This window comes from Simochromis diagramma, unplaced genomic scaffold (genome assembly GCF_900408965.1).
Source record: "Simochromis diagramma unplaced genomic scaffold, fSimDia1.1 OVJJ01000352.1, whole genome shotgun sequence".
Lineage (NCBI taxonomy): Eukaryota > Metazoa > Chordata > Actinopteri > Cichliformes > Cichlidae > Simochromis > Simochromis diagramma.
In genome coordinates this window covers 64,553-90,685 of record NW_024386759.1, presented here as the reverse complement: position 1 = coordinate 90,685, position 26,133 = coordinate 64,553, and the positions used below count along the sequence as shown (strand labels likewise).

General features: G+C 44.2%; 1 pseudogene; it reads left to right on the top strand.

Moving 5' to 3' along the window:
* Window positions 1-26,133, top strand: part of LOC120731687 — a 112,111-nt pseudogene that overhangs the window by 30,026 nt on the left and 55,952 nt on the right.

Below are 26,133 nucleotides of genomic sequence, written 5' to 3'. Positions count from 1 at the left end.
ATGGAATGATGCAGTGAACACAGCGTAGGGTCATGTGTTAGTGGTGGGAACAGTCATATGGTTATTGTTCATGTGTCCGACAGCAGAGGGGAAGAAACTGTTCTTATGGCGAGAGGTTCTGGTGCGAATGGACCGGAGCCTCCTGCCTGAGGGGAGCAGGTCAAACAGACTGTGTCCAGGGTGAGAAGGGTCAGCTGAGATCCGCTATATCATAGTTTATGATATAGCACGTGTATTTCAGTAATAGCCTGCTGATTTCAGGTGAACAGTCGCTCACGTAGGCGTTATCTGTGATTCTCCTTAACTATAATTTATCCAAGTTAACTTCAGTTAACCATTCAGACAGTTCTTTTGCAATGAAAAACATAAACACCCATGCTGGTGTAGGTTTCCTCAGTGCCAGCTGTTAACATTATAGCTGCTTATGCAGTAACCATGGTAACCACGGACTCTGAGCGGCTGGATCGACGGAGGTCAGACAACAATTTTACATGTATGATCTTAAAACAGGACACAGCCACTATACGTGCTGGCCTCATATCAAATGTGAAGGCAGACTGAGTCTATGTTTGACGTTTGTTTATATCTAATCTTCCTTTTCAAACATTTAAACAGCAGCGAGTCTGCAGCTGAGGGAATACAAACTCAAATTGTCGGAACAGGTTGGCTCGTTTCTTGGATTCATTTGGTGATTTATTAAATGTATAACGGTTATTCTAATCTGCTGCCGAGTCTCTTACACTTTTCTTTATGCTGTATATTTTCACGTCTCTGGAATAGTTGGCAGTTAGTCAGCTGGGAAACTTTGTGTTAACTCATGGAGCTGAGGATATCGTGGATATCGTGGATATGCTGACCTCGCTGCGTGGTGTACAGAGCGAGGTCAGCATGATTAATATTCACAATAAAAATGTTAGCCGAACATCATGAAGTCTGTGTTTCATAGTGTCGAACAACCTTTGTACAGTTAAAGCCAGCAGTTACTACATGACAGAAACACCAACGTTATCTCTTTTATGTGTTTATACACAGGTCACGCTGATTACTGAACAAAAACCCAAAGATCAGATGTTAAACAGATTTATTTGCTCTCTCTCCTCCTTAAACATGTTTTTAATGTTAGTTATAATTCAGAATTGGCGACTGAAACACGTAGGACACATAAGAACATCAGGAAATAAAACACCGATAAATATAACCTCAGTAAAAGAAGTCAGCGGGGGTTACTACAGCTGTGTACCGGGGCCTGCGCTTTGTCGGTGGGATTGCTTGCGAGGCGAGCGGGTCTATCCCACGCTTTGCCGTGAGACTGGGCAGACATCTCCGAAATCATCGAAGCACTTTTGCAAAGAGGCTGTATCTTGACAAACCGACCAGACACATGAAGATTAAACCACTACATGCTCGGCTAAAAAAATATTAAAACAGTATTTGGTGACACACAAACAGGGTTTTTCAAAGTTCAGTTCTGTTAGCTTCCACATGCCGGTTGTTGTGTGCTAGAAACAATGGCCACCAGGCCAAAGCAATGGTTTTGACTCGATCAGCGTTAACCCCGCCCCCTGAGTTTGATGGGTGAGGCTGACAGATAAAATTATTTCATGATGAGAGCCAGGCGCCAGGACTGCCAAAATGAAATAAATAAATATATCATTAAATAATTAATTAAATGTGTCAATAATTAATTAAAATGTGAAATACATAAATAATTAATTTAATGTGTCAATAATTAATTAATTAAATGCGTCAATAATTAATTAATTACATGTGTCATAACTATTTATTTAATTAATTAATTCCAATTTTAATTAATTATTGACACATTTAATTAATTATTTAATGGTGTATTTAATTAATGCATTATGGCAGTCCTGGCACTCCATATCCTGGAGCACTCAAAGCGCTCTATACAACATGCCACATTCACCCAATCACTCACAAGCACTTTATCTATACTTAATGCTGTCTAACTACATTCACACCCCGATGAATGCATCGGAGAGCAACTTGGGGATAGGGATGGGTACTGGTATCCGGTGCCAAAATGGCACCGGTTCTGACATAAACGGTAGTAACCAGACCGAAAAACAGCGCACATTTCGGTGCTTTATTTCGGTGCTTTATTTCGGTGCTTTTTTTTCCTGAGCTGTGATACACTTTGGATTCTAGCCAATCATTTTACGTTTCCGAGGATAGTAGGCGGGTCCAGGTACGTACGTTCTTTTAGAGCAGAGCTACAGATTAAAAATGCCCAAGGCCAAGCGGTCAAAGTCTGGCTGTACTTCACAGCAAAAGATGCAAACTCAGCAGCCTGCAACAAGTGCTTTAAGGTGATACTGTGATACTGTCAAAGGAGGTAACTCCTCAAATCTGATGAAACACCTGGCGACGCACAGCGTTTTTTTTAAAAGCTGAGAAATGCGCCGTATTTGATAGCTTGCTGCGAGACCTCACACCGAGCACATCTACTGCGGGTGTGGTGCCTGTTATCGGACCCGGAGTTAGCAACATCCCCCAAAAACCCGAAGAGGAGAGTCCTGGCCCCTAGCCCTGCCAGTGTAGCAGAAATGATGAGGATGATGATGCAGCAGCAGCCGTTCTTCTCTGCGTGAGTAGCTTAATGTTGTTCGTGTGTAATTTACGTTGAGTAGGCTAACCACGTTATTACATTAATGCATGTAAGGTGAACTAGCAAACACCGTCGTAGTTACATGCGGCTGTCTCCTTGTTTGATGGCAGATGCTCCCTTCACCCTGGCCAAAAAGGCTAAAATGACCAAAGAAAAAGTGGAAAATAGTTAAACATGAGAGGTTTTTGGACAAAGTTTGTGTTTTTTCCATTGATTAAGCACTGCTTCCAGCCAAGAGTGATGCCATATATGCCCCATAGCTGCAGAAAAGGCTGACATTGTTATCTTTTTACAAAAAAACAGCTGAACATGAGAGGTTTTTGGACCAAGTTTGTGTTCTCCATTCTTTAAGCACCGGTTCGAGCACCGTTTAAGCACCGGCACCGTTTCAAAAGTACTGGTTTGGTACTGGTATCGGATAAAACCTAAACGATACCCATCCCTAGTCCTAACCTTAACATATAAAGCACCACGCAGCACCTGTTGTTGTGATTTGATTCAATTCAATTCAATTTTATTTATATAGCGCCAAATCACAACAAAAGTCGCCTCAAGGCGCTTCATAGATACAGAGAAAAACCCAACAATCATATGACCCCCTATGAGCAAGCACTTTGGCGACAGTGGGAAGGAAAAACTCCCTTTTAACAGGAAGAAACCTCCGGCAGAACCAGGCTCAGGGAGGGGCGGGCCATCTGCTGCGACCGGTTGGGGTGAGAGAAGGAAGACAGGATAAAGACATGCTGTGGAAGAGAGACAGAGGTTAATAACAGATATGATTCAATGCAGAGAGGTCTATTAATACATAGTGAGTGAGAAAGGTGACTGGAAAGGAAAAACTCAATGCATCATGGGAATCCCCGGCAGCCTACGTCTATTGCAGCATAACTAAGGGAGGATTCAGGGTCACCTGGTCCAGCCCTAACTATATGCTTTAGCAAAAAGGAAAGTTTGAAGCCTAATCTTAAAAGTAGAGATAGTGTCTGTCTCCTGAATCCAAACTGGAAGCTGGTTCCACAGAAGAGGGGCCTGAAAACTGAAGGCTCTGCCTCCCATTCTACTTTTAAATACTCTAGGAACAACAAGTAGGCCTGCAGAGCGAGAGCGAAGCGCTCTAATAGGGTGATATGGTACTACAAGGTCATTAAGATAAGATGGGGCCTGATTATTTAAGACCTTGTATGTGAGGAGCAGGATTTTGAATTCAATTCTGGATTTAACAGGAAGCCAATGAAGGGAAGCCAAAACAGGAGAAATCTGCTCTCTCTTTCTAGTCCCTGTCAGGACTCTTGCTGCAGCATTTTGGATTAGTTGAAGGCTTTTCAGTGAGTTTTTTGGACATCCTGATAATAATGAATTACAGTAGTCCAGCCTGGAAGTAATAAATGCATGAACTAGTTTTTCAGCGTCACTCTGAGACAGGATATTTCTAATTTTAGAGATGTTGCGCAAATGGAAGAAAGCAGTCTTACATATTTGTTTAATATGTGCGTTGAAGGACATGTCCTGGTCAAAAATGACTCCAAGGTTCCTCACCGCGTTACTGGAGGCCAAGGTAATGCCATCCAGAGTAAGAATCTGGTTAGATACCATATTTCTAAGATTTTCAGGGCCGAGTACAATAACCTCAGTTTGATCTGAATTAAGAAGCAGAAAGTTAGCGGCCATCCAGGTCTTTATGTCTTTAAGACATTCCTGCAGTTTAACTCATTGGTGTGTGTCATCTGGCTTCATGGACAGATAGAGCTGGGTGTCATCTGCATAGCAGTGAAAATGTATGCTATGTCTTCTAATGATGCTGCCTAAGGGAAGCATGTATAATGTAAACAGAATTGGTCCTAGCACTGAACCCTGTGGAACTCCATAATTAACCTCAGTGTGTGAAGAGGACTCTCCATTTACATGCACAAACTGGAGTCTATTAGATAGATATGATACAAACCACTGCAGTGCAGTACCTGTAATACCTACAGCATGTTCTAATCGCTCTAATAGGATATTATGGTCGACAGTATCGAACGCTGCACTGAGGTCTAGCAGGACAAGCACAGAGATGAGTCCACTGTCAGAGGCCATAAGAAGATCATTTGTAACCTTCACTAAAGCTGTTTCTGTGCTGTGCTGAGCTCTGAAACCTGACTGAAACTCTTCAAATAAGCCATTCCTCTGCAGATGATCTGTTAGCTGTTTGACAACTACTCTTTCAAGGATTTTTGATATGAAAGGAAGGTTGGAGATTGGCCTATAATTAGCTAAGACTGCTGGGTCTAGAGATGCTTTTTGAGTAAAGGTTTAACTACAGCCAGCTTGAAGGCCTGTGGTACATAGCCGATCATTAGAGATAGGTTGATCATATTTAAGATCGAAGAATTAATTAATGGCAGGACTTCTTTGAGCAGTTTTGTAGGAATGGGGTCTAAAAGACACGTTGATGGTTTGGAGGAAGTAATTATTGAAGTTAACTCAGAAAGATCAATTGGAGAAAAAGAGTCTAACTTAACATCAATAGTACTAAGAGTAGCTGTAGATAATATTACATCTGTGGGATGATTACTGGTAATTTTTTCTCTAATGATAAAAATTTTATTTGTGAAGAAGTTCATGAAGTCATTACTAGTTAACGTTAAAGGGATGGTTGGCTCAAAAGAGCTCTGACTTTTTGTCAGCCTGGCTACAGAGCTGAAGAGAAACCTGGGGTTGTTCTTATTTACTTCAATCAGTGATGAATAGTAAGATGTTCTGGCTTTGCGGAGGGCTTTCTTATAAAGCAACAAACTATTTCTCCAGGCTAAATGATGATCCTCTAAATTTGTGACACGCCATTTCCTCTCCAGATTACGAGTCATCTGCTTTAGGGTACGTGTTTGAGAATTATACCACGGAGTCAGGTACTTCTGATTTGAGGCCTTAGTTTTCACAGGAGCTACAGTATCCAGAGTCGTACGTAGTGAGGAGGTGAAATGATTAACAAGATAATCGACCTCTGTTGGGGTAGCGTTCAGATAGCTGCTCTGCTCTGTGTTGGTACAGGGCATTGAAGATGATAACAGTGGGTGGATTATATTCTTAAACTTAGTTACAGCACTTTCAGAAAGACATCTACTTTGATAAAGTCTACTCTTCACCACTGTGTAATCAATTATTGTAAAAGTAAATGTTATCAGGAAATGATCAGACAGGAGAGGGTTTTCAGGAAACACTGTTAAATGTTCAGTTTCTACGCCATATGTTAAAACAAGATCTAGAGTGTGATTAAAGTGGTGGGTGGGTTCTTTTACATTTTGAGAGAAGCCAATTGAGTCTAATTGGTGATATATACATCTAGAATACAAATTCACACGCAGCCACATGCACAGTTCGTTGGGAACAGGAAGTAGGCGGGGGCGTGCCGGTTGAGAAGGGTCCTCATTTATAGCTGGCCTCTCCCAGTCCTCCACCAATGGTCAGCCTCCACCTGTAACTCACATAGCAGCAATAACACAGGACACAAACTATGCCACCCTCTGGTGTGGCAGACAAAACACACAGTACAAAAAATATCCATAACACTGAATCATAACACTATATAAAGTGCATTACAGAGGGCACCGAGGGGACGCCAGGAGTAGTCTGTGCTACTGTAGGAAAAGGCGGGGCTTAACCTCTGAGTTCTGATTGGTGGACACAATGGTTGACCCACACACTAAATGAGAATTAGTGATGGCACACACTCTCACAGTGATTGAAACATGGAGAAGTCTGCACAGAAACAGGTTCTTCAGAGGCCAAGCACGTTACCTGACCCAATGAGTGTCTGCTTCCCCTCAGGGTGCTTTGTATTATAAAGGTAAAGACCCTACAGTATAATATTAAATAAAACGTAGTCATACACTCTCCATTCACAGTCAGTTTCACAATAAATGTGTTTTCACGTACCTAGTTTCTGTTATTGTACATGATTTAAGTCATTTGTAAATTATGTGTTATGTTTGTAGCACCCCACCCGTGATACTGAGTCTAAATCCACTTACCTCAGTTTGGACCCCCTAGGCGGGGTGTTAGGTTCGTTACAGCCTAGATACCACAAAAGGTTCTGGTATAGACAGGAATCAGGGAAACTATCAGTAAGCCTTTGCCTGCAAGTTAGACTTAACCAGTAGTAAAAGAATCAACCCCAGACAACTCTTTAACACAAACCAAACGTTTACTGAATGTAAGGGCAGGAAAAGTAATGTACAACACACCCTTTTCTTAACTCGAATGATATCCAGCTTCATAAACAAATGAAATATGCCGTGTAAATGAAATAATTCCCTTTGAAATTATGTTAACACAAATTATGTTATCACCTCTTGGTAAGTGACTCACGAATGTACACTCAAAAATATGCTATATAATCCACTAGATACACAATATTCACACATGGGCCCCACACACACTCACATTCACACTTGTTGCAGGCCTGTTTGCTGCTCACGCCGGACGATGGAGAAAAATCCTCTTCTCCCCAGTAAGAGCACGAAAGTCCAACTTACAGTTCAGTTGCTCGGTAGGTTTCCGTTCACCAGTCCCAAACTAAATCCACTCTCCGCTCTCCCTGCGGACCGGATGCTGTCTCTGCTCCAGCGCGTTAGCCAGTCACTTTCCAGCTCTCCGACAGTCCATAGCGGCTGCCTCCGTGGCGCAGCCAAGCAGTCCGGGCTAGCCTTTAGCCTCGGCGGTCGTAGCTGGACACAGTTTTTTCACGGTGGTGCGACCGTTGAAACAAAAAGTCACTTCACCCACACTCTGTTGCGAAGCTCTCACCCGGTTAGCTTTCTAGTCATACACTCTTTGGTGCTAGGTAACTTCAGTAAAACTAGCTGAGTCTCTCACTTTGGTTCAGCTAACCTCGTGCATCTCTCCATGCCGTTCTCCTCTCCTCCTCCATTGCAACAGATACACAGGTCCCGTTTCATGCTACCTTCACGGGCCTCCAGAAAATTAGAACTCTGAACAATATTTTAACTCTCTTCAGAGTTACATACCATAAAATAATACTTTATGATTAACTTAACAGTTTCATTGCTCTAATTACCTGTATTTACCTTGTGACATATTACAGGGCAAATTACATTCAGGGTACAGTTACATCACATAAAATTAACTGCGAACACCTTATGTTACTGTGGCGTTTAAGTCCATGGGAATTACGAGTATCTACTCCCAAATTCCCATCCGGGCTACATGTTATTTTTGTGTTACTCCCAAAATCTGTTTACCTGCTCGTCTACTGTTAGGTGGTCATGGATATCCAGAACACGCACACTAAAAGTGACTGATTAGTTAATTCAGGCCACTATAAATAATAGTAATTACCACTAATAAGTCATAGCTGAAGTTGTTGGAGGGTCTGGTTGGTTACTTTTTCATTTGAGTTAAATTCATTCACATTCACAATCCATGCTTTCCTTTTTTGGTTTCTGTGGTTGAATCATGCGGGTTGTTCTCAGTGTCAGGTACTTTGGAAACTGTGTAGAATATTTTTATATAAGCTTCAGTACTGTGTGTGGAACTACAGCTGGACCCATGACTTAATCAGAGAATGGACCACGGAAAAAGAAAGTGTTTACAGCCTACAGTAATAACCCCAACAATCACATGACCCCCTATGAGCGAGTTCTTTGGTGACAGTGGGAAGGAAAAACTCCCTTTCAACAGGAAGAAACCTCCCACAGAACCAGGCTGCTGCGACCGGAGGCATGCTAGACAGCTAATAATGAACATGAAAACTAAGAGCAGTTAGGTTTTCTCCTGATCTAAAACAGCATTAATATAACGTTAGTCAGAACCTCTACATGAATAATGCAGATTACGGCACATGGATGGACAAGCTACTAAAAGTTTGTTGACTATTCAATATTTAGTTCAGTATAGTGCTGCACAGCTCTAAGATCACTCCAGTCCTTACTGCATTTTTCCAATTTCATATTGATACTTCTTTTATAGCCAAGACTTTTGTTAACGTCCTTAAAAACACTTTCAAATAATCTATTGAATTTTCTTACGGTAATCTATAATTAGGTGTATCGTGGGCCGTTTGCACTGTAAATATTAATCAGTGTAATTAAGTAGGGATGGCAGAAAATTGTAGATTGATCGTGTCATGGGCACAGGAAGGACTAGCGCAGACTGAAATCACAAGAGTAGGTAGTTTGTGATTTGGGCTGGAAAGCACAGGATTGATCTGTGAGACATGGAACACATTATGAATACGCATGTTGCATGGTAGCTTTAATCGGACAGACACAGGATTGATCAATGCTTCGATCTCGAATTGACCAATGAAGGCAGGTGAGAGTTTCTTGGATTCAGCACGAACGGGCACAAAATGAGTAGAGAGCCAAACCTTCTGTCCAACCGTAAACTCTGGGGCTGGGGTCCTGCGGCGGTCAGCAAGAGCTTTGTTGAGTTCCTTAGTCCGTAGCAGGGCTGCCCGAGTCGCCCGCCAGGCCCGGCGGCACCTGCGGAGATGATGTTGCACAGAAGGAACAGTGTGCTCACCTTCAACAGCGGGGAACAAGGGTGGTTGATAACCCATGGAGGCCTCGAATGGGGACAGTCCTGTAGCAGATGAGGTAAGACTGTTGTGGGCATATTCAATCCAAGGTAATTGCTCGCTCCAGGTGGTTTGGTTGTGGGAGACTATGCACCGCAGGGTCGCTTCGAGTTGCTGGTTTGTTCTCTCTGCTTGTCCATTGCTGTGGTCCTCTGTCAGAGATGATGTCTGCTGGGATGCCATTGAGCGTGAAGACGTGGGTGGTGAGTAACTGAGCCGTTTCCAAGGTGGACGGAGGGTGACAAAATGAACAGCTTTTAAAAAACGATCAACAATGGTTAGAATAGTGGAATTACCCGAGGAAGGTGGGAGGCCAGTAATGAAATCTAGGGCAATGTGTGACCAAGGTCGGCCAGGCGTGGGCAGAGGTTGAAGCAGTCCAGATGGTGGCCGATTGGGGCGTTTGCCCCGGGCGCACGTGGTCCAGGCGGTGACATACTCTCTAACATATTTTTCTAACGTAAGCCACCAAAAATAACGTTGAAGAAAGGTGATGGTACGTTGAACCCCTGGGTGGCAGGTGAATCGAGCAGTGTGAGCCCACTGAAGAACTGAGGAACGAACAGCCGGCCAGGGGGCCCTGTACCTGGATCGGGGTCCGTGTCTTGAGCCTGTCGAACTAGGGTTTCAATCTCCCAAATGACTGCTCCGACCACACAGGCAGCATGAAGGATGGGCTCAGGGTCAGTGCACTCCTCAATATTGGTGAACAGCCGGGAGAGCGCATCCAGCTTTACATTGCGGGATCCGGGCCTGTAGGTGATAGAGAAATTGAACCGAGAGAAAAAGAGTGGCCACCTAGCTTGCCGTGAGTTGAGGCGCTTGGCCGATCGGATGTATTCCAGATTTTATGGTCAGTCCATACAATGAAAGGGTGTTCAGCGCCCTCCAGCCAGTGCCACCACTCCTCCAGGGCAAGCTTGACTGCCAATAATTCCCAGTCCCTGATGTCGTAATTGCGTTCTGCGGATGAGAAGTAATGTGAAAAGAAAGCGCAAGGGTGAAGTTTACCTTCAAACATTTTGGAAAGAACTGCCCCAGCCCTGGTGTCAGACGCATCCACCTCTACCACCAACTGCTGCTGGAGGTTAGGCTGACGGAGGATAGGAGCAGTGGCAAACTTCTTTTTCAGTAGGTCAAAGGCTTCCTGAGCAGGCTGGTCCCACTGAAAGGGGTTTTTTGGAGAGGTGGGTTTGGTGAATGGTAAAGCGATCTTACTGAAGTCTCTAATGAAGGGCCAATCCAAGGAAGCGCTGGAGCTGGAGACGGCTGGGGGGCCGAGGCCATTCCACAATGACCCGAACCTTCTCCGGGTCAGGCTTCAGATCTCCCCGAGCGATGATGTAACCTAGGAAAGCCACAGTGTCGACATAGAATTCACATTTCTCACCCTTCATGAACAGTCTGTTCTCCAGGAGGCGTTGAAGGATCTGTCGGACATGGACCTCGTGTTCTGCCTGGGACTTGGAGAAAATCAGAATATCATCCAGATAAACAAAGGCACATCGATTAATGAAATCTCTTAGCACATCATTAACGAGAGCTTGGAATACTGCTGGGGCCTTGGTCAATCCGAAGGGCATCACCAGATATTCAAAATGCCCAAGGGATGTGTTGAACGCCGTCTTCCATTCGTCTCTCTCACGAATTCTCACCAAGTGGTAGGCATTACGGAGATCGAGCTTGCTAAACACGGTGGCCCCCTGAAGCAGTTCAAAGGCCGAATTCAGAAGCGGTAGGAGGAAATCTATGTATGGCCGGAAAGTCTTGTCTTTTTTTTCGACAAAAAAGAAACCTGCCCCCACAGGGGATGACGACGGGCGGATAATGCCTGCAGCCAGAGAGTCAATGATATATTTTTCCATGGCCTCCCTCTCAGGCTGGGTGAGGCTATAGAGACGAGCAGAGGGCAAGGGAGCCCCTGGGAGGAGGTCAATGGGGCAATCGTAGGGCCGGTGAGGTGGGAGACAGTGCTTTATTTTTACTGAACAATGCTGCTAGATCATGATAGATACTGGGCACCGATGACAGATCCGTGGACAGAGAGGGCTCCCCTGGGGAGGAGGAAGGCACAGGTGGAGTGGCAGCCCGAAGGCAGTTCATATGGCATTCAGTGCTCCATCCCGTAATCTGCTTCTTTTGCCAATCAATGTGTGGGTTGTGTTGCATTAGCCATGGGTAGCCTAACACGAGGAGGGTGACAAGAGCCTTGAAAACACAAAAGCTAATGTTCTCTGTGTGATTGCCGGAGAGGGTGAGGGTGATAGGTAAGGTGACAAGAGTTATGTCTGGCAAACGTTGACCGGATAAGGCTGACACCCGGAGAGGATGTGGCAGAGGCTTGGTGTGAATGTGGAGCTTAGCAACTAGTGAGGGATCAATAAAGTTTTGTTGAATCTACCAGAGCGGAGTGAGAATATGACTCAGTCCGAAAAGTGAGTCTCGCGGCCAGCAACAAACGTGGAAGAGGGTGTTTGCCAGACAGGTCGCCCAGCAGTACCCTCTCAATAACTGGTGGGCGCGCCCTTTTGCCAGCGCGGGACAGGCAGAGATAAAATTACCTTTACGGCCACAACATAAACACTCACCCGCCGCAAGGCGGCGCTGTTGCTCCGCAGGCGACAGCCGCGAGTGACCTAGCTGCATTGGCTGCTCCCCCTCCTCCTCTCTGACACTCCGGGCTTCCCGTGACTCAGGCTGGTCCTCCCTCGATGCTGGAAGTTCCCGAAACGACTGTTTCCGTGAGGCCCGGTGCGCCCGTAGGTGGTCGTCCACCTGGATGCATAGTGACATAAGCGCCTGCAGAGAGGAAGGGATTTCACGCATCATTATTTCATCTTTAAGCTCCTCATTGACATTATTTAACAGAGTGGTTCTTAGAGCCTCAGAGCCCCACTTAGCTTGCACAGCCAGGGTCCAAAAATCAATCGAATAGTCAGCTATACTGCGCCTACCTTGTTTTAGGTTGATCAAACGGTGGCCGGCGGCCTCCGCACTGGAGCCCTTATCAAATACTGCCTTGAAACGGGCCAGAAAGTTATCATAAGAAATTCCAGGGCTAGTCTGCAGCAGAGCCTGAGCCCAGGTCAAAGCTCGATCACGAAGCAACTGGGTCAGGAAGGCAATTTTGACTCCGTTGCTAGCGAACATATTTGGCAACTGTTGGAACTGCATAGTACACTGTGTTAAAAATCCCGCGCATTTCCCCAGTTCCCCAGAAAAAGTCTCAGGTGTGGGTAACGGTTTAATCTAGTGAGAAAGCGGATGCTAACGGGGCTATGACGCCAGCTGTCTGAGCGGCTGCAGCAGCAGGCGTAGCGACAGCAGCGGGAGTTACCTGCAAAGATGCTGCGGGAGGCGGGCTTTCCGGCAGCGGAATATGTTGGGCGAGAGCCTGGGTTAGCACTGCCACTTCTCTGCCGAGTCGAATTAACATCTGTTCGTGACGTTGCAATATTTCCTCCAGAGAGAGGGCGGTTGCTGCAGCCGGTGTTGAGTCTGCGGAGTCCATTTCGTGGCTGGATTATTCTGTCACGGGCACAGGAAGCACTAGCGCAGACTGAAATCACAAGAGTAGGTAGTTTATTTTCCACAGTCACCAAGTGCAATATCTATAAGTGCAGGGAAACGGGACCAGGGGGTTCCAAGGGTCACGAGGGCAGTTTTAGGGAAAACACCAACACAGATACTCCTCCCAGGGATTCTTTGCCCAGCTCGCACCACACCGACTCACCCAACTCTCAACCAAGCAGGGGTGGAAAGTCCTCAGGCAGGCGGGTAGAATCTAACACAGAGACAGGAGAATTGACATGAGAATAGCTCACGGGTTTTTACTCGAAGAGGCTAGAGAATCGACGGAACACTAACAAAAGTTACACAATAATCCAGCGATGAGGCACCTCCAGCCACCGCCTTAAGTACAGAGCTAGAGTGAGCGCTGATCACAGGAGATTGCTTGCAGGTGCAGGAGCCAGGGGCGGGAGTCCACAGTGAACTCCGCCCCGGTGGTGCGCAGAGCGCGAGAGGGAAGAGAGGAGGGACAATAAAGGCAAAAACACTTCTAGCCAGACTGGGCTAGCCGGGAAGGCACAGGGCGATGACAGATCGCACTCTCATACTCAGGAAGTCCCATGTGAACAACTATGAACGTGCTTCCTTGGGTGTTGAGAAAAGGTCTCAGTCACTGTTCTGCTTCGTACTGTCTCAGCTATGAGCCTAGTTTTGAGTACAGTGGCTACTGTAACATCTGGTCCTTTTACTGAATCACAGGTAAAGAAAGAAAACATGAACAACATGTAGAAATGCTGCTGCTTTAAGACGGATGCAGAAAGCTGTCCTCTTGTCCGACCACTCAAAATGTTAAATTCTTTCTTCTTGTCCTGTCTCGACTGATAAGAAAGGCCAGGCTCTATGTAGCCTTGGCTGAGATACAGCCATGCAGTACATGCCTGAATTCTTCTCAGATGTGTAGACAAGTTAATTAGTTTCAGTGTTCATGCTCCTGTGGGTCTGTGTGGCATTTGAAGTCAACAGAGTGTAAAAAGTGAATGCCACGGTCAGCATTACAGGGGAGAGGAAATTAAACCATACGATGTAACCTTCAACACACACACACACAAACAAACACACACACACACACACACACACACACACACACACACACACACACACACACACACACACACACACACACACACACACACAGAGCTATATTCTGTGCTGTGTATTACTAACATACAGGAAACAGGAGATGGCATATTGTCTACCAACTGGGGGACTTGTGGATCATCCCTGGCACCCACTACTGAAGTGTCTTTGAGCAAGATACTGAACCACAGATTGGCCCCAGTCCATCCATCAGAGTGAGTGTCAGTGATTGCAGTCTAAACAGAGTAAAGCACTGAATGTTTGTGATTGTGGTGTGTGTTCTAGAGTGCTTTGTGTGCTCAGTAAAGCATCGTTGACCAACAGTAAAGTAAACCATTGTTCTGACCGTGGTTCACTCAGTTCAATTCAGTTTTATGTATAAATGACCAAATCACAACAACAGGTGCTGCGTGGTGCTTTATATGTTAAGGTTAGGACTAGGGATGGGTATCGTTTAGGTTTTATCCGATACCAGTACCAAACCGGTACTTTTGAAACGGTGCCGGTGCTTAAACGGTGCTCGAACCGGTGCTTAAAGAATGGAGAACACAAAATTGGTCCAAAAACCTCTCATGTTCAGCTGTTTTTTTGTAAAAAGATAACAATGTTAGCCTTTTCTGCAGCTATGGGGCATATATGGTATCACTCTTGGCTGGAAGCAGTGCTTAAACAATGGAAAAAACACAAACTTTGTCCAAAAACCTCTCATGTTTAACCGTTTTCCACTTTTTCTTTGGTCATTTTAGCCTTTTTGGCCAGGGTGAAGGGAGCATCTGCCATGAAACAAGGAGACAGCCGCATGTAGCTATGATGATGTTTGCTAGTTCACCTTACGTGCATTAATGTAATAACGTGGTTAGCCTACTCAACGTAAATTACACCTGAACAACATTAAGCTACTTACGCAGAGAAGAACGGCTGCTGCTGCATCATCATCCTCATCATTTCTGCTACACTGGCAGGGCTAGGGGCCAGGACTCTCCTCTTCGGGTTCTTGGGGGATGTTGCTCCGGGTCCGATAACTGGCACCACACCCGCAGTAGATGTGCTCGGTGTGAGGTCTCGCAGCAAGCTATCAAATACGGCGCATTTCTCGGCTTTTAAAAAAAACGCTATGCGTCACCAGGTGTTTCATCAGATTCGAGGTGTTACCTCCTTTGACAGTATCACAGTATCAGCTTAAAGCACTTGTTGCAGGCTGCTGAGTTTGCATCTTTTGCTGTGAAGTACAGCCAGACTTTGACTGCTTCGCCTTGGGTATTTTTAATCTGTAGCTCAAAAGTTTCAGTATTATTATTTTTGCTCTTTTCATTCTTGATTTATATATTTTTCTATTACTCTATTTTTAAACATGTTTTTAAACAAGGAAAATGAACTACACCTTTTTAAATCACTGTCATAACTATTCCACAGGTTAACTCCTCTAACAGAAACACATCTCTGCTTTATGTTTGTCCTCATCTTGTTCTTTATAAAGAAATCTGTTCCCCTTAAGTCATATTGACTCTCTCTGACTTTGAACAGCTTCTGAGTACTGGGGCAAAGCAAGTTATTTTGTGCTTTATAATTATCTGTACCATTTTATATTCAACTAAATCATAAAATTTCAGGGTATTCAGATTAATAAACAAAATGTTAGTTGGTTCTATATAGTTTGATTGGTTTATAATTCTTATAGCTCTTTTTTGTAACTTGAAAATAGGAAGAGTATTTGTTATAAAACAAATGCATATAAATGCATTAGCTCGTATCTCGAGACAGTAAGTCATATATGGAAGCAACAGAGTACAATAAAGTGTGTATAATGATTTTTTGTTCAGGCCATGCTTTGTTTTATAGAGAATAGCAATGGTTTTTGACATTTTTGTTTTCATATGGTTTATATGAGACTTCCAGCTCAGCTGATCATCAATCATCACTCCAAGAAATTTATTTTCATTTACTCTTTCAATTTCAATTTCATTGACCCTGATTTTAGATACATTTTTCATTTGTCTAGTGCCAAAAATAATCAGTTTTGTTTTCTTTATATTTAATGATAACTTATTTACATCAAACCAGTTTTTTAATATATTTAACTCCTTTTCCGCTGCAGTCAGAAGCTGTTCTAGGTTTTTACCTGAGCAGTACAGAGTGGTATCATCAGCAAACAATACACATTTTAACAGTTTGGAAACACTACATATACCATTTATATGACATGTGTAATAGGATATTATGGTCGACAGTATGGAACGCTGCACTGACGAGCACAGAGATGAGTCCACTGTCAGAGGGCTGTAAGGAACAACAAACATGTGCGTGTGATAAATATGCAAATAACATAAAAACGCAGATACTTTTTCAGAGTTGTACAACACAAATACAAGGAGAATTACTATGTGTTCAAGAACAGCACAAACAAAGAATGAACTTGTGATATGCTTGATTTTGTTTTTTACAATAATGCAGCTGCATGTGTGGAATCTGAGCGTACACAGCAAAATCTCCAGTGTTAAATTAACACTGGAGAGTGTCTATATGGGTCCACACCTCTGAGTGTTAAATACAACACTGTTGAGTGTTAAATTAACACTTTTGACAGTGTTATATGTTTACAAGTAACCTAGTCAGTTTTGAAGATTAACAATGGCTAACACTGAGCAGTGCTGGTTTTCTAACACTGGAATATTTCTAACATTTTGAGTTATTTTCCAGTGTTAGAAAATCAGCACTGCTCAGTGTTAGCCATTGTTAATCTTCAAAACTGACTAGGTTACTTGTAAACATATAACACTGTCAAAAGTGTTAATTTAACACTGGAGATTTTGCTGTGTACCCATGCAGTAGGCACATGTTATTAAGCACTTTGTGTTTAAATTGTGGCTAACGTTTTGGTCGTTTGAAGAAATTAAAGTGGTACTAAAGGACAGACAAGTTTGCAGAAATACAACTCAAGCCGAGACAAATCCATATGTACCTTTGCACATTCATGTGTAAACCTGTGTAAGACACAGATGCTTAACATGGCCTCTGAGCTGCAGATGGTCAGTCAGGTCGTTTTCCCTGTGTTTGCGTTGTCTCAGCATGTCATTAGACATGCAGGAACGTCGTACATATGTGTGTGTGTGTGTGTGAGACTCCTAAGGGTACTGCTGACCAGCTGCTACCAGAAACTATTGTCTCAAAGGACCGGACCTCATATGGCTGTGTGTGTTTGAACATGATGAAGACATTTTAAACGTTATTGTACTCATACTGTACACAAACGTGGCTTCTTCACATGCGCGAGTGGAAGCTAACCAGCACCAGAATCAGTGCACCTCTGTGCACGTCTGTGTGTATAAAGAGGCAAGTGGGGCGAAGGCTTAAAGGCTGAATGAGTAATCCATGCCTCTGCTTGGCCCTCCTGGCCCCACCAACTCATTAACTGAAAAAAACAAAACGACTGCACCTCCTGTTGCTGGAGACAAAGACGTTTGGCACTGAAGTGTGTGTGTTTAAGAGGGAGGGGGGCAGCCTCTGCTTTTCTTAAGGAGGTGGTGAGGAGCATTGGAGTGTTAACAATGGGGTTGCTGTGTGGCAGCCTTTATTTGACTTGACAATCAGTGAAGACGTGTATAAGACAAACAGCACTGATGCCATGGCCTGCTGTCACTTTGTCTGGGCTGCTGTGTGCGCCCCCTGCCCCCTCACCTTTCCTTTCTCTGGACTATCATGACTTTCTGTTAACTGCCAACACTCATATTTGTCACCTTTTCTGTTTGCTGCTGCTGGGATCTACTGAAAACGCACAAGAATACAAAAAAACTAAACATGTTAAAGCAATGAAAGAGTCGTGTGGCAAGCAGAGAACGGACCCAGATGCAGGACTTGGTACACAGGATGAAATTCCAAACCAAATATTATTACTTGGCTACAGACAAATATAATAAAGCAATTTTGTTGTTAATATTGTGTGCTAGATGGGTTGTGTGTCATAAATCACTCAGAGCTTAGAATTAGTTTACTTTTAAGTCTGAGGCTCCACAAATGTTGATCAGAAATCAGAATACTTTATTAATGCCGAAGGAAATTAGGGGAACAAAGAGGGAAGCATTTCTCAGTTACAGTGAACAGATAGAATAAACTGTAGAAAACTAAACAGGAGAAAGAAGAGAAAGAACAATTTTAACATAAACCAGTGACTCCGGGGCCTGATCAACCCTGCCAGGGCCTCCTTGGATCAGGGTGTCTAGTAATAATGGCCGAAACACCCGATGAATCCAAGGTCCACTACTGACGATGTGGCCCAAATTTTAATCATTTAGATCAGATCTCTAATCCCCAAACCTAACCAAGAAAAATGGCAGATTAGCCTGGGTAAAAGAACGAAAGTTGAGGCACACAACGATGTGTGCTGCTGGTAACGTTTCTGGGCTTTCCTCATAACAGCCGTCCCTAAAGAGTCTCTCCATTTAAAGCAATGCATTATCAGGGACTGTAACATCTGGTCCTTTTACTGAATCACAGGTAAAGAAAGAAAACATGAACAACATGTAGAAATGCTGCTGCTGTAAGACGGATGCAGAAAGCTGTCCTCATGTCCGACCACTCAAAATGTTAAATTCTTTCTTGGTGTCCTGTCTCGACTGATAAGAAAGGCCAGGCTCTATGTAGCCTTGCACACAGACGCTGCTTTCCAGCATCCTGGCATAGATGGAGAAGGGTGGCGCCTCTGTAGTTGGAGCGCACTGTCACAAACTGCCTCAAAGTAGGTGACCAGAAGGGAGTTCACACAAGAAGTTTACTTAAGTATAAAATTATTTGTATATTTAATTTAAAATAATGTACAAACATTAAATATTTTATATTTAAGTTTGTTTTAATATATAAATTAATTTTCTTGTATATAACATATGTAAAGATCACCAGTAGGCTGATATCAGGTAGAGTGGAAGAGACAGAGCAGTTCACCTGTGCCAGCTTTTATAGCCTGGAGGACACAGCTGACCTGCATCAGCTGCCGATCCTCCCATACCAGCCAAACAGCAGGCCTGCCAGAGGTACTGCCCCAGACAGCCCAGAGCCTTCAGGAACTCAAACCCCATCCACCCCAGGGGCCCTGCCACCAAGGACTTGGTTAGCTACTTGGTGACCCCCCCCCCGGTAATGCATGAGTCACCCCCCTTGTCCCTAGTTCTCCCTAGACTCTGCTTCCTCTATGGAAGGAGTGTCAGTGACAATAAGGCGGTCATCATGTACTTCCACCACCCGACAGTATCCTCAGTTGAAGTCAGCAACACTACACCTGCAGTGGACAATGACAGAGCACTCCTTTCCTCTCCTGAGTCACCTGATGGGTTGCCAGACTCACTTTGAGGCAGTCTGAAAGTCTTTTTCCACGGCCTAAATCAACTTCTCCCACATCTCAGAAGTCCCACAGGCTAACCAAGTCTGATAGGACTCACTCATCCGTCTGATGGCTCCCTTCAACTCTGCCCATACGGAAAAGAAATAGTAAAAACTTATATGTGATTACTCATGAAAGTGGCCACTTTCATGAGTAAATCATATAAGGCTTACATGATTTACTCATGAAAGTGGCCACTTTCTCATTACTTTCATACATTGTTTTAGTAAATATCCAAAACATACAAGTTTCATTATATAATTTTTCAAGGGATCTTATATCTGTTTTCACACTTATATGCTTTTCATACATGTTTCACACAAGACAGGTACAAACTTTATAAGATTTATATATATCTTTTCCATATGGGTGGTGCCCACCAGCTGGTTCAAGCATTACCACCACAACAGGAACCAACCACCTTGCGGCCATAGCTCAGTGCAGCAGCCTCAGCAATGGAGGCGCTGGTCCATTTGGACTCAATGACCCCAGTCTCCCTTGGAATGCAGTCGAAGCGCTGCCGGAGGTGAGAGCTGAAGATCTCACGGACCTGGGCCGCGTTCCCAGCACACCCTTACTGTATGTGTAGGTGAGCTGTCTGCTGTTTTCTTTCAGATGAAAATGTCTCTGCGTTGTTTAAACATTGAAAACATTACTTTGTTTACCATTGTTGTTTGTTATGTTGTTTCCTGACCTCTGTTGCTCATGAGGCTCGTTTGATTGTTGGGGTTTGTCTTTGACTTTTAATATAAAACACCTCGAGGTGACTACTGCTGTGATCAAAATAAAATTGGATTGTATTGATAATTCCTGTGCTGCAATGCTAGAAGAGACACATTAACCATTTCAGTGTAATTCATTTCAGCAGGACACACTTGTATCTGGTTATTATATGAAGAAAAGACAGAGCTCATTGAAGAGGCCTGATGTTACTAAAACAGAATGCAATGACTCTTATCTGTTATTCACAGAACACAGAAAAATAGTAATGTTTAAACTGAGACAAATATTGGGAAGTTGGGACACAGCCATGTTTACCACTGTGTAGACTCCTTTTAACAAAGAAATGTCTGGGAACTGATGACAGAAGGTGGAGGAATGCTATCTTCATATAGATCCCTCTCAGCAGGGCTGGGTCTTCATTGAAAGACGTGCTGTGGAAGAGATCAAAGCAAAGCGGCACACTGGAGCCACTAATCTCAGAGAACCTCCAAAAGTTGATCCTGTTCATCTGGACGTAGCGTTTTGTGGGAGAAACGTTTCGTCATCATCAGGTGACTTCCTCAGTCTCAGCTGATTGAGACTCCCAGCCCATTGTTCCTTCAGTGGGCTGGTTTCAGTCATTGTGCAAATGTGCTGTTTATAAGATTGAAACCTGCAGTCAGCTGAGACTGAAGACGTCACCTGATGATGACGAAACGTTTCTCCCACAAAACGCTACGTCCAGATGACCAGAATCAACTTTTGGAGATTTACTTACCTGGATGATTGAGATGCATCAAAATCTCAGAGAATGTCTGACTTGCAAAATGTATGAGTTAATATAAGACTGTTCAGTTTTATTCATACGGCGCCAAGTCACAACAACAGTCGCCTCAAGGTGCTTTATATTGTAAGGTCGACTCCAATAATACATACAGAGAAAACCCAACAATCACATGACCCCTATGAGCAAGCACCACCCAGCTTCCCATTGGTCGATGACCTGCTCTGCCTCCTGAGTTACCCACCACAGAGCAGCCACCACACAGAGCTCAGGCTCTCTGGCTCCAGAGCTCCACATTCTCCTCACCCATACAGGGTGACCTGCTGTAACACTTTGTTCTAATGAAATATATGTTTGTGGGATTTTCAAATCATCGGGGCTGGGGTGGACTCCTTTGTGACGTGGTGCGAGCAGAACCACCCGCAGGTCAGCGTGGCAAAGACCAAAGAAGTGATTGTGGACTTTAGGAGGACCAGGAAACCTCCGACTCCTGTTTGAATCCAGGGGCTGTGGAGGACACCTCAGAGCACGCTCAGATGATAAACTGGACTGGGTACTGAGGCAGCGGAGTCTTTAAACACCTGTCGCACGGTGCTCAGGGCTTTCTACGAGTCTGTTGTACAGTAATGTTGTTGGGAAGCACATCTGTAACCGGAAGGTCACCGGTTTGATCCCCGGGCTCTCTGTCCTGGTCGTTGTGTCCTTGGGCAAGACACTTCACCTACCGCCTACTGGTGTTGGCCAGAGGGGCCGATGGCGTGATATGGCAGCCTCGCTTCTGTCAGTCTGCCCCAGGGCAGCTGTGGCTACAACCGTAGCTTGCCTCCACCAGTGTGTGAATGTGAGAGTGAATGAATAGTGGTATTGTAAAGCGCTTTGGGTGCCTTGAAAAGCGCTATATAAATCCAATCCATTATTAATGTATTGTATTAATTTACTGTAGTTCAGTCTGTTACTGTCCTCAAGAGTCCAGAGATGAGTCTGATCATATTCTGCTGTTACATCATGCCAGCATTGTTGAACTGGAGTTGTAAACTATACTGTCAGGCTCTTTTCACCTTTTTATGATAAAAAAATAAAACCTACAACATTTATACAGCGCTTTGTTTAACCAGGACCTTTTTTTTTTCCAAATATCAGTAACAGACATGAAAACTGATGAAGAGTAGCTTTTGTATGCATCATGAAGGAGAGAGATGTTCTTTAATAAAAAAAATAACCCTGGTACATTTCATTGATAACAGAGACAGGTAGAGATATTCTATATATTCTATAACCAGCAGATAATTGCCTTGGCAGGTACACATTAACCGATACTGTCAGAGAGACCTCAAAGCTCACAGTGTGAAGTGGACGTGTGCTCTCCCTGACTCACATACAGCTAATAACCTGGTTCCATGTGCTGAGTGTTGGAACTAACTACAAACATATCTCTGCACACCAGTGAGTATCTGTGCAGGAAACATTTCCATGATGAACATTCAGACAGAGACAGGTTATTAGTGAGGGCCAGCAGACAACTGAGAAGGCTGAGGATGAGGGGGATCCAGTGAAGACAAAAGAGGCAGGATGGAGAGTGGGCAGGCAGCTGAGTAACAGGTTTCCACAAAGACTCACTGTGACTGCAAAACAAAAATCCTGGGTGAGTTCTAACTCGACCATAGTGTAGAACAGGAGAGTTCCCCGAGGAACAACGAGCAAACTTCAGCCAAGTAACTGGGGAGTAGATGTGGACACAGGATTTCTGAGAAAGAGCAAAAGGTGGGTGAGCCAGTCTACTACCATGGTCGGGCTGCAGGTTCAACAGGCCAATCACAATCAGGAAAAAACAATACAACAGAGTGTGCCCCGAGGGCGTGTGCATGTTCAGTTCAATTCAATTTTATTTATATAGCGCCAAATCACAACAAAAGTCGCCTCGAGGCGCTTCATAGATACAGAGAAAAACCCAACAATCATGTGACCCCCTATGAGCAGCACTTTGGCGACAGTGGGAAGGAAAAACTCCCTTTTAACAGGAAGAAACCTCCGGCAGAACCAGGCTCAGGGAGGGGCGGGGCCATCTGCTGTGATTGGTTGGGGAGAGAGAAGGAAGACAGGATAAAGACATGCTGTGGAAGAGAGACAGAGGTTAATAACAGATATGATTCAGTGCAGAGAGGTCTATTAATACATAGTGAGTGAGAAAGGTGACTGGAAAGGAAAAACTCAATGCATCATGGCAGTTAATATAGTAGCACAGAGCCACAGCTCAGGGTCTGAATGAGCCTCACAGGCCTGAGTGTGCTTGAAGCTTTTTATGATTCTGAACCACAAACACGCACAAGCAGAAACGTGCTGGACTTTTATTCATATGTTTGACTTTGCTGGGCCCAGCTGGGTCCTGGAGGTGATGACTGCTCTAATACGCTGCTGTGTATTCTGGATTTAGCCTTGGCCACATTACCAGGAGTCCTTCAGTGTCTGTCCCAGTCCTTGACGGGGAGTGTTGGTTATCAAACATGCTTCTGCTTGCTGCTGACTCTCTCTGAGGTACACTTTCTGTTACAGGGGAGTCACAGCCCATTTTATTGATACAGGCTCACATACTGGATCTGCTGACATGCTGAGAGAGTGTGTGTTGATGGGAGCTTCCAGTTTCAGCTTCCCTGGTGTATACAGAGAGAGGACAAGCATAGATGCACAAACATAAGATTCATTTAACAAGTGTTTTTTTTAATTTGCAACCCTCCAACCAGCAGTTTGTAATGAGTCAGAGTGTATGTGTGTGTACTCTCTCTGCCCAGGGTGAGATCTGTCCTGACAGGACACAGTTAGGTGTGTGTGTGTGTGCACTCCCCTCACCGTGGCACAGAGTGACAGGAGTCTGGTTGTGTTCAGCTCCTCAGGCACCATCAGGTCTGGTTTTCTCAGCACAGGAGCTAAGAATCTGTGATTGGATGTTTTTGCTAAAAGCATCAGAAACAGCTCGAGGCTGGTTGGCTGCTTAAGAAGCAGCGATGGGGGAAATGATGCTCTGCTGTTCTCAGGGCATCTGTTTAATGATATGCGAGGGTCATGTCACAGCCAGCAGCCGTTTGGATGGGAGCTCATTGATTTTTCTGGGGGTGTAGCAGCAGACAGGCGAGGGCTGAAAATAGTGGCTGAGGTCAGGAGGCCAAACACACACACACACACACACACACACACACACACACACACACACACACACACACACACACACACACACACACACACACAGCCCTCAGGTCAGTTTAAACTCTGTTGGAGGGTGGGGAGTTTGGGGTCTTCTTCTCTTTTGTCCAGCCCCATCCCTCCTCCTCTGTGGTCTCTCATCATTAGCTACAGCACCACTTCACAGCGTTCTTCTTCTCATGTTCCAAGCTTACATATTAGATTCAGTGGTTTTCTTGTTTTGCTTCAACATTAGCTGGAGTTGTGGATATTTGCTAACTATAATGTTAACTATATTTAAAGTGAATAAATACTCACAAACACTTGCCGACCTTCTAAATGCTGCTGCTCTGGAGAACTGTTTTTGTCATGTAATTGGATTACACCTTAAGACCTGGCCATATTGGGTGTCCCACCCCGAGGCACACAAGGCTCGTGACTAGGGCTGGGTATCGTTCGATTTGATTCGATTTGAATCGGGGAAATTTTGCCTGAGTCAGAAATATTATAATTTTGATCACGTATCAGCACATTTCCATATTTTTGTACCTATAAAAAGAAAGCTGACACTTGTGAGACTTTATCAAAGGCGTGAGCATCACAGCAGAGGCCTTTGTGTCAAAGTAACTGAGGATAAAACAGAAAAACATGAAGGTGATTTTCCTGGTCTGGATTTTATAAAAATATTCTGCAGTACATCAAAAACTAAAGAAAACCATTAATCAACACTTGAACGTTACCTGATGCTGCTGACATGAAGTTGCAGAGGTTTGATTACAGACACAGCTGAGAGTTTTGCAATTTTGCATAATTTTAAAGTGTTTAAATTTGATTTGGGAAACTGTTCTTGAAGTACAGAGAGAGAGAGAGAGCTGTGCATGAAGTCTGATTTTTTATCTTGGTGGAAGCAAAAGAGGAAAACTAAGAGGGAATTCATGACGATGTTTACGTGAAGCGTAGTTTGGATCTTCTTTTGCTGCTGGTTCAGTCAATATTGTTTGGAGAGAGATCAAACCTGCAGCTTCAGAATCAGCGCCAAAAGGGCGTAAACACAAAGCGTGGAGCCGCCGACGCATCAGCATCAGCGAGCTGTCGCTTTCAGCCCCGACCGTGTCCGTGCCGTCGGTGAGGAAACCACATGTCACTGAGTCTCTGTGCAGAATCCGTGTTCCTGCTCTCATTTACTGTTTTAGCTGTTTGGTGGTTGTTGAAAGCTTGTGAGGTTTATCCTGAGATTCTGGCGTTTCGGGCAAAATTAATTGATATTAATTGAATATAAATCGATATCACGTTATCCAAGCTAGAATCGATTCCCTCAGGGGTGCAACTGAAAAATAAAACAACAGAGAGGGGCAGGAACGCATTACGTAACCTGATTACTTTTTTGATATAACAAGCAAGGGATTACAATTGCAAAAAAGTAATTAGATTACTGTTACTTTCCCGTAAGTTGTCTTATTTTAAGCTCGTCTGTTTACAATGGATATAACTTGTACGTATCTTATCTGTGCAGATAATTATGTTATGGTGTGTTACTTACATTCCCTGTGTAGGTACCTCTTAAGTCTAGTTTATCTTCTTCTCTCGTCTTAAAAGAATCTGAATGTAAAAACTTACATCCTGCCGATGGAGAGATGCCAAACTGCTAACAGTGACAATAAAGATCTGATTCATGGGCTGCGATCACCAAATGATGTAACACGGTGCGACGACAGGGGCTGGACCTTTGTGAGCTGCTGGAAGCTGGGGTGAACTAGCTGTAGTGAAATCGCTGTGATTACATCAGAATATGAAACGAGGAAACTGTTGAAAGCTGGGCGGGGCTTTGTGTCTCTGCAGCCTACAGGCTCACAGAGAGAAACACAACAGTGGACTGCTCTCCCACTGCCTGCAGATGGATTTTCACTTGTTAATCATCTCACGAGTCACTGTGATTTGGACCACAGAGAGTTGAAACCTGACACCGGCTCATTTGCATACCAACAGTGATTGGATGTTGAGCTGGGGGGCGGGATCTCTGTCGAGTGCTGTGTGAGCCTGCGCACAAACAGAGTGAGCGAGAGGTGAAACCATCTCATTTGTGCCTTTTCCAGTGGATTTTTCAGCCACTGTAGTAAATCCTGTCCATATTCAGTTTGTGGGTAATGGTTATTTATTTCTTAACTTCTAAAAGTTTGATTTACGGGGGCCCCTGCCCCCAGTGTAGAGCAGCCCCGCTTCCAGCTGTGCTTCATCAATAGAGATTGACA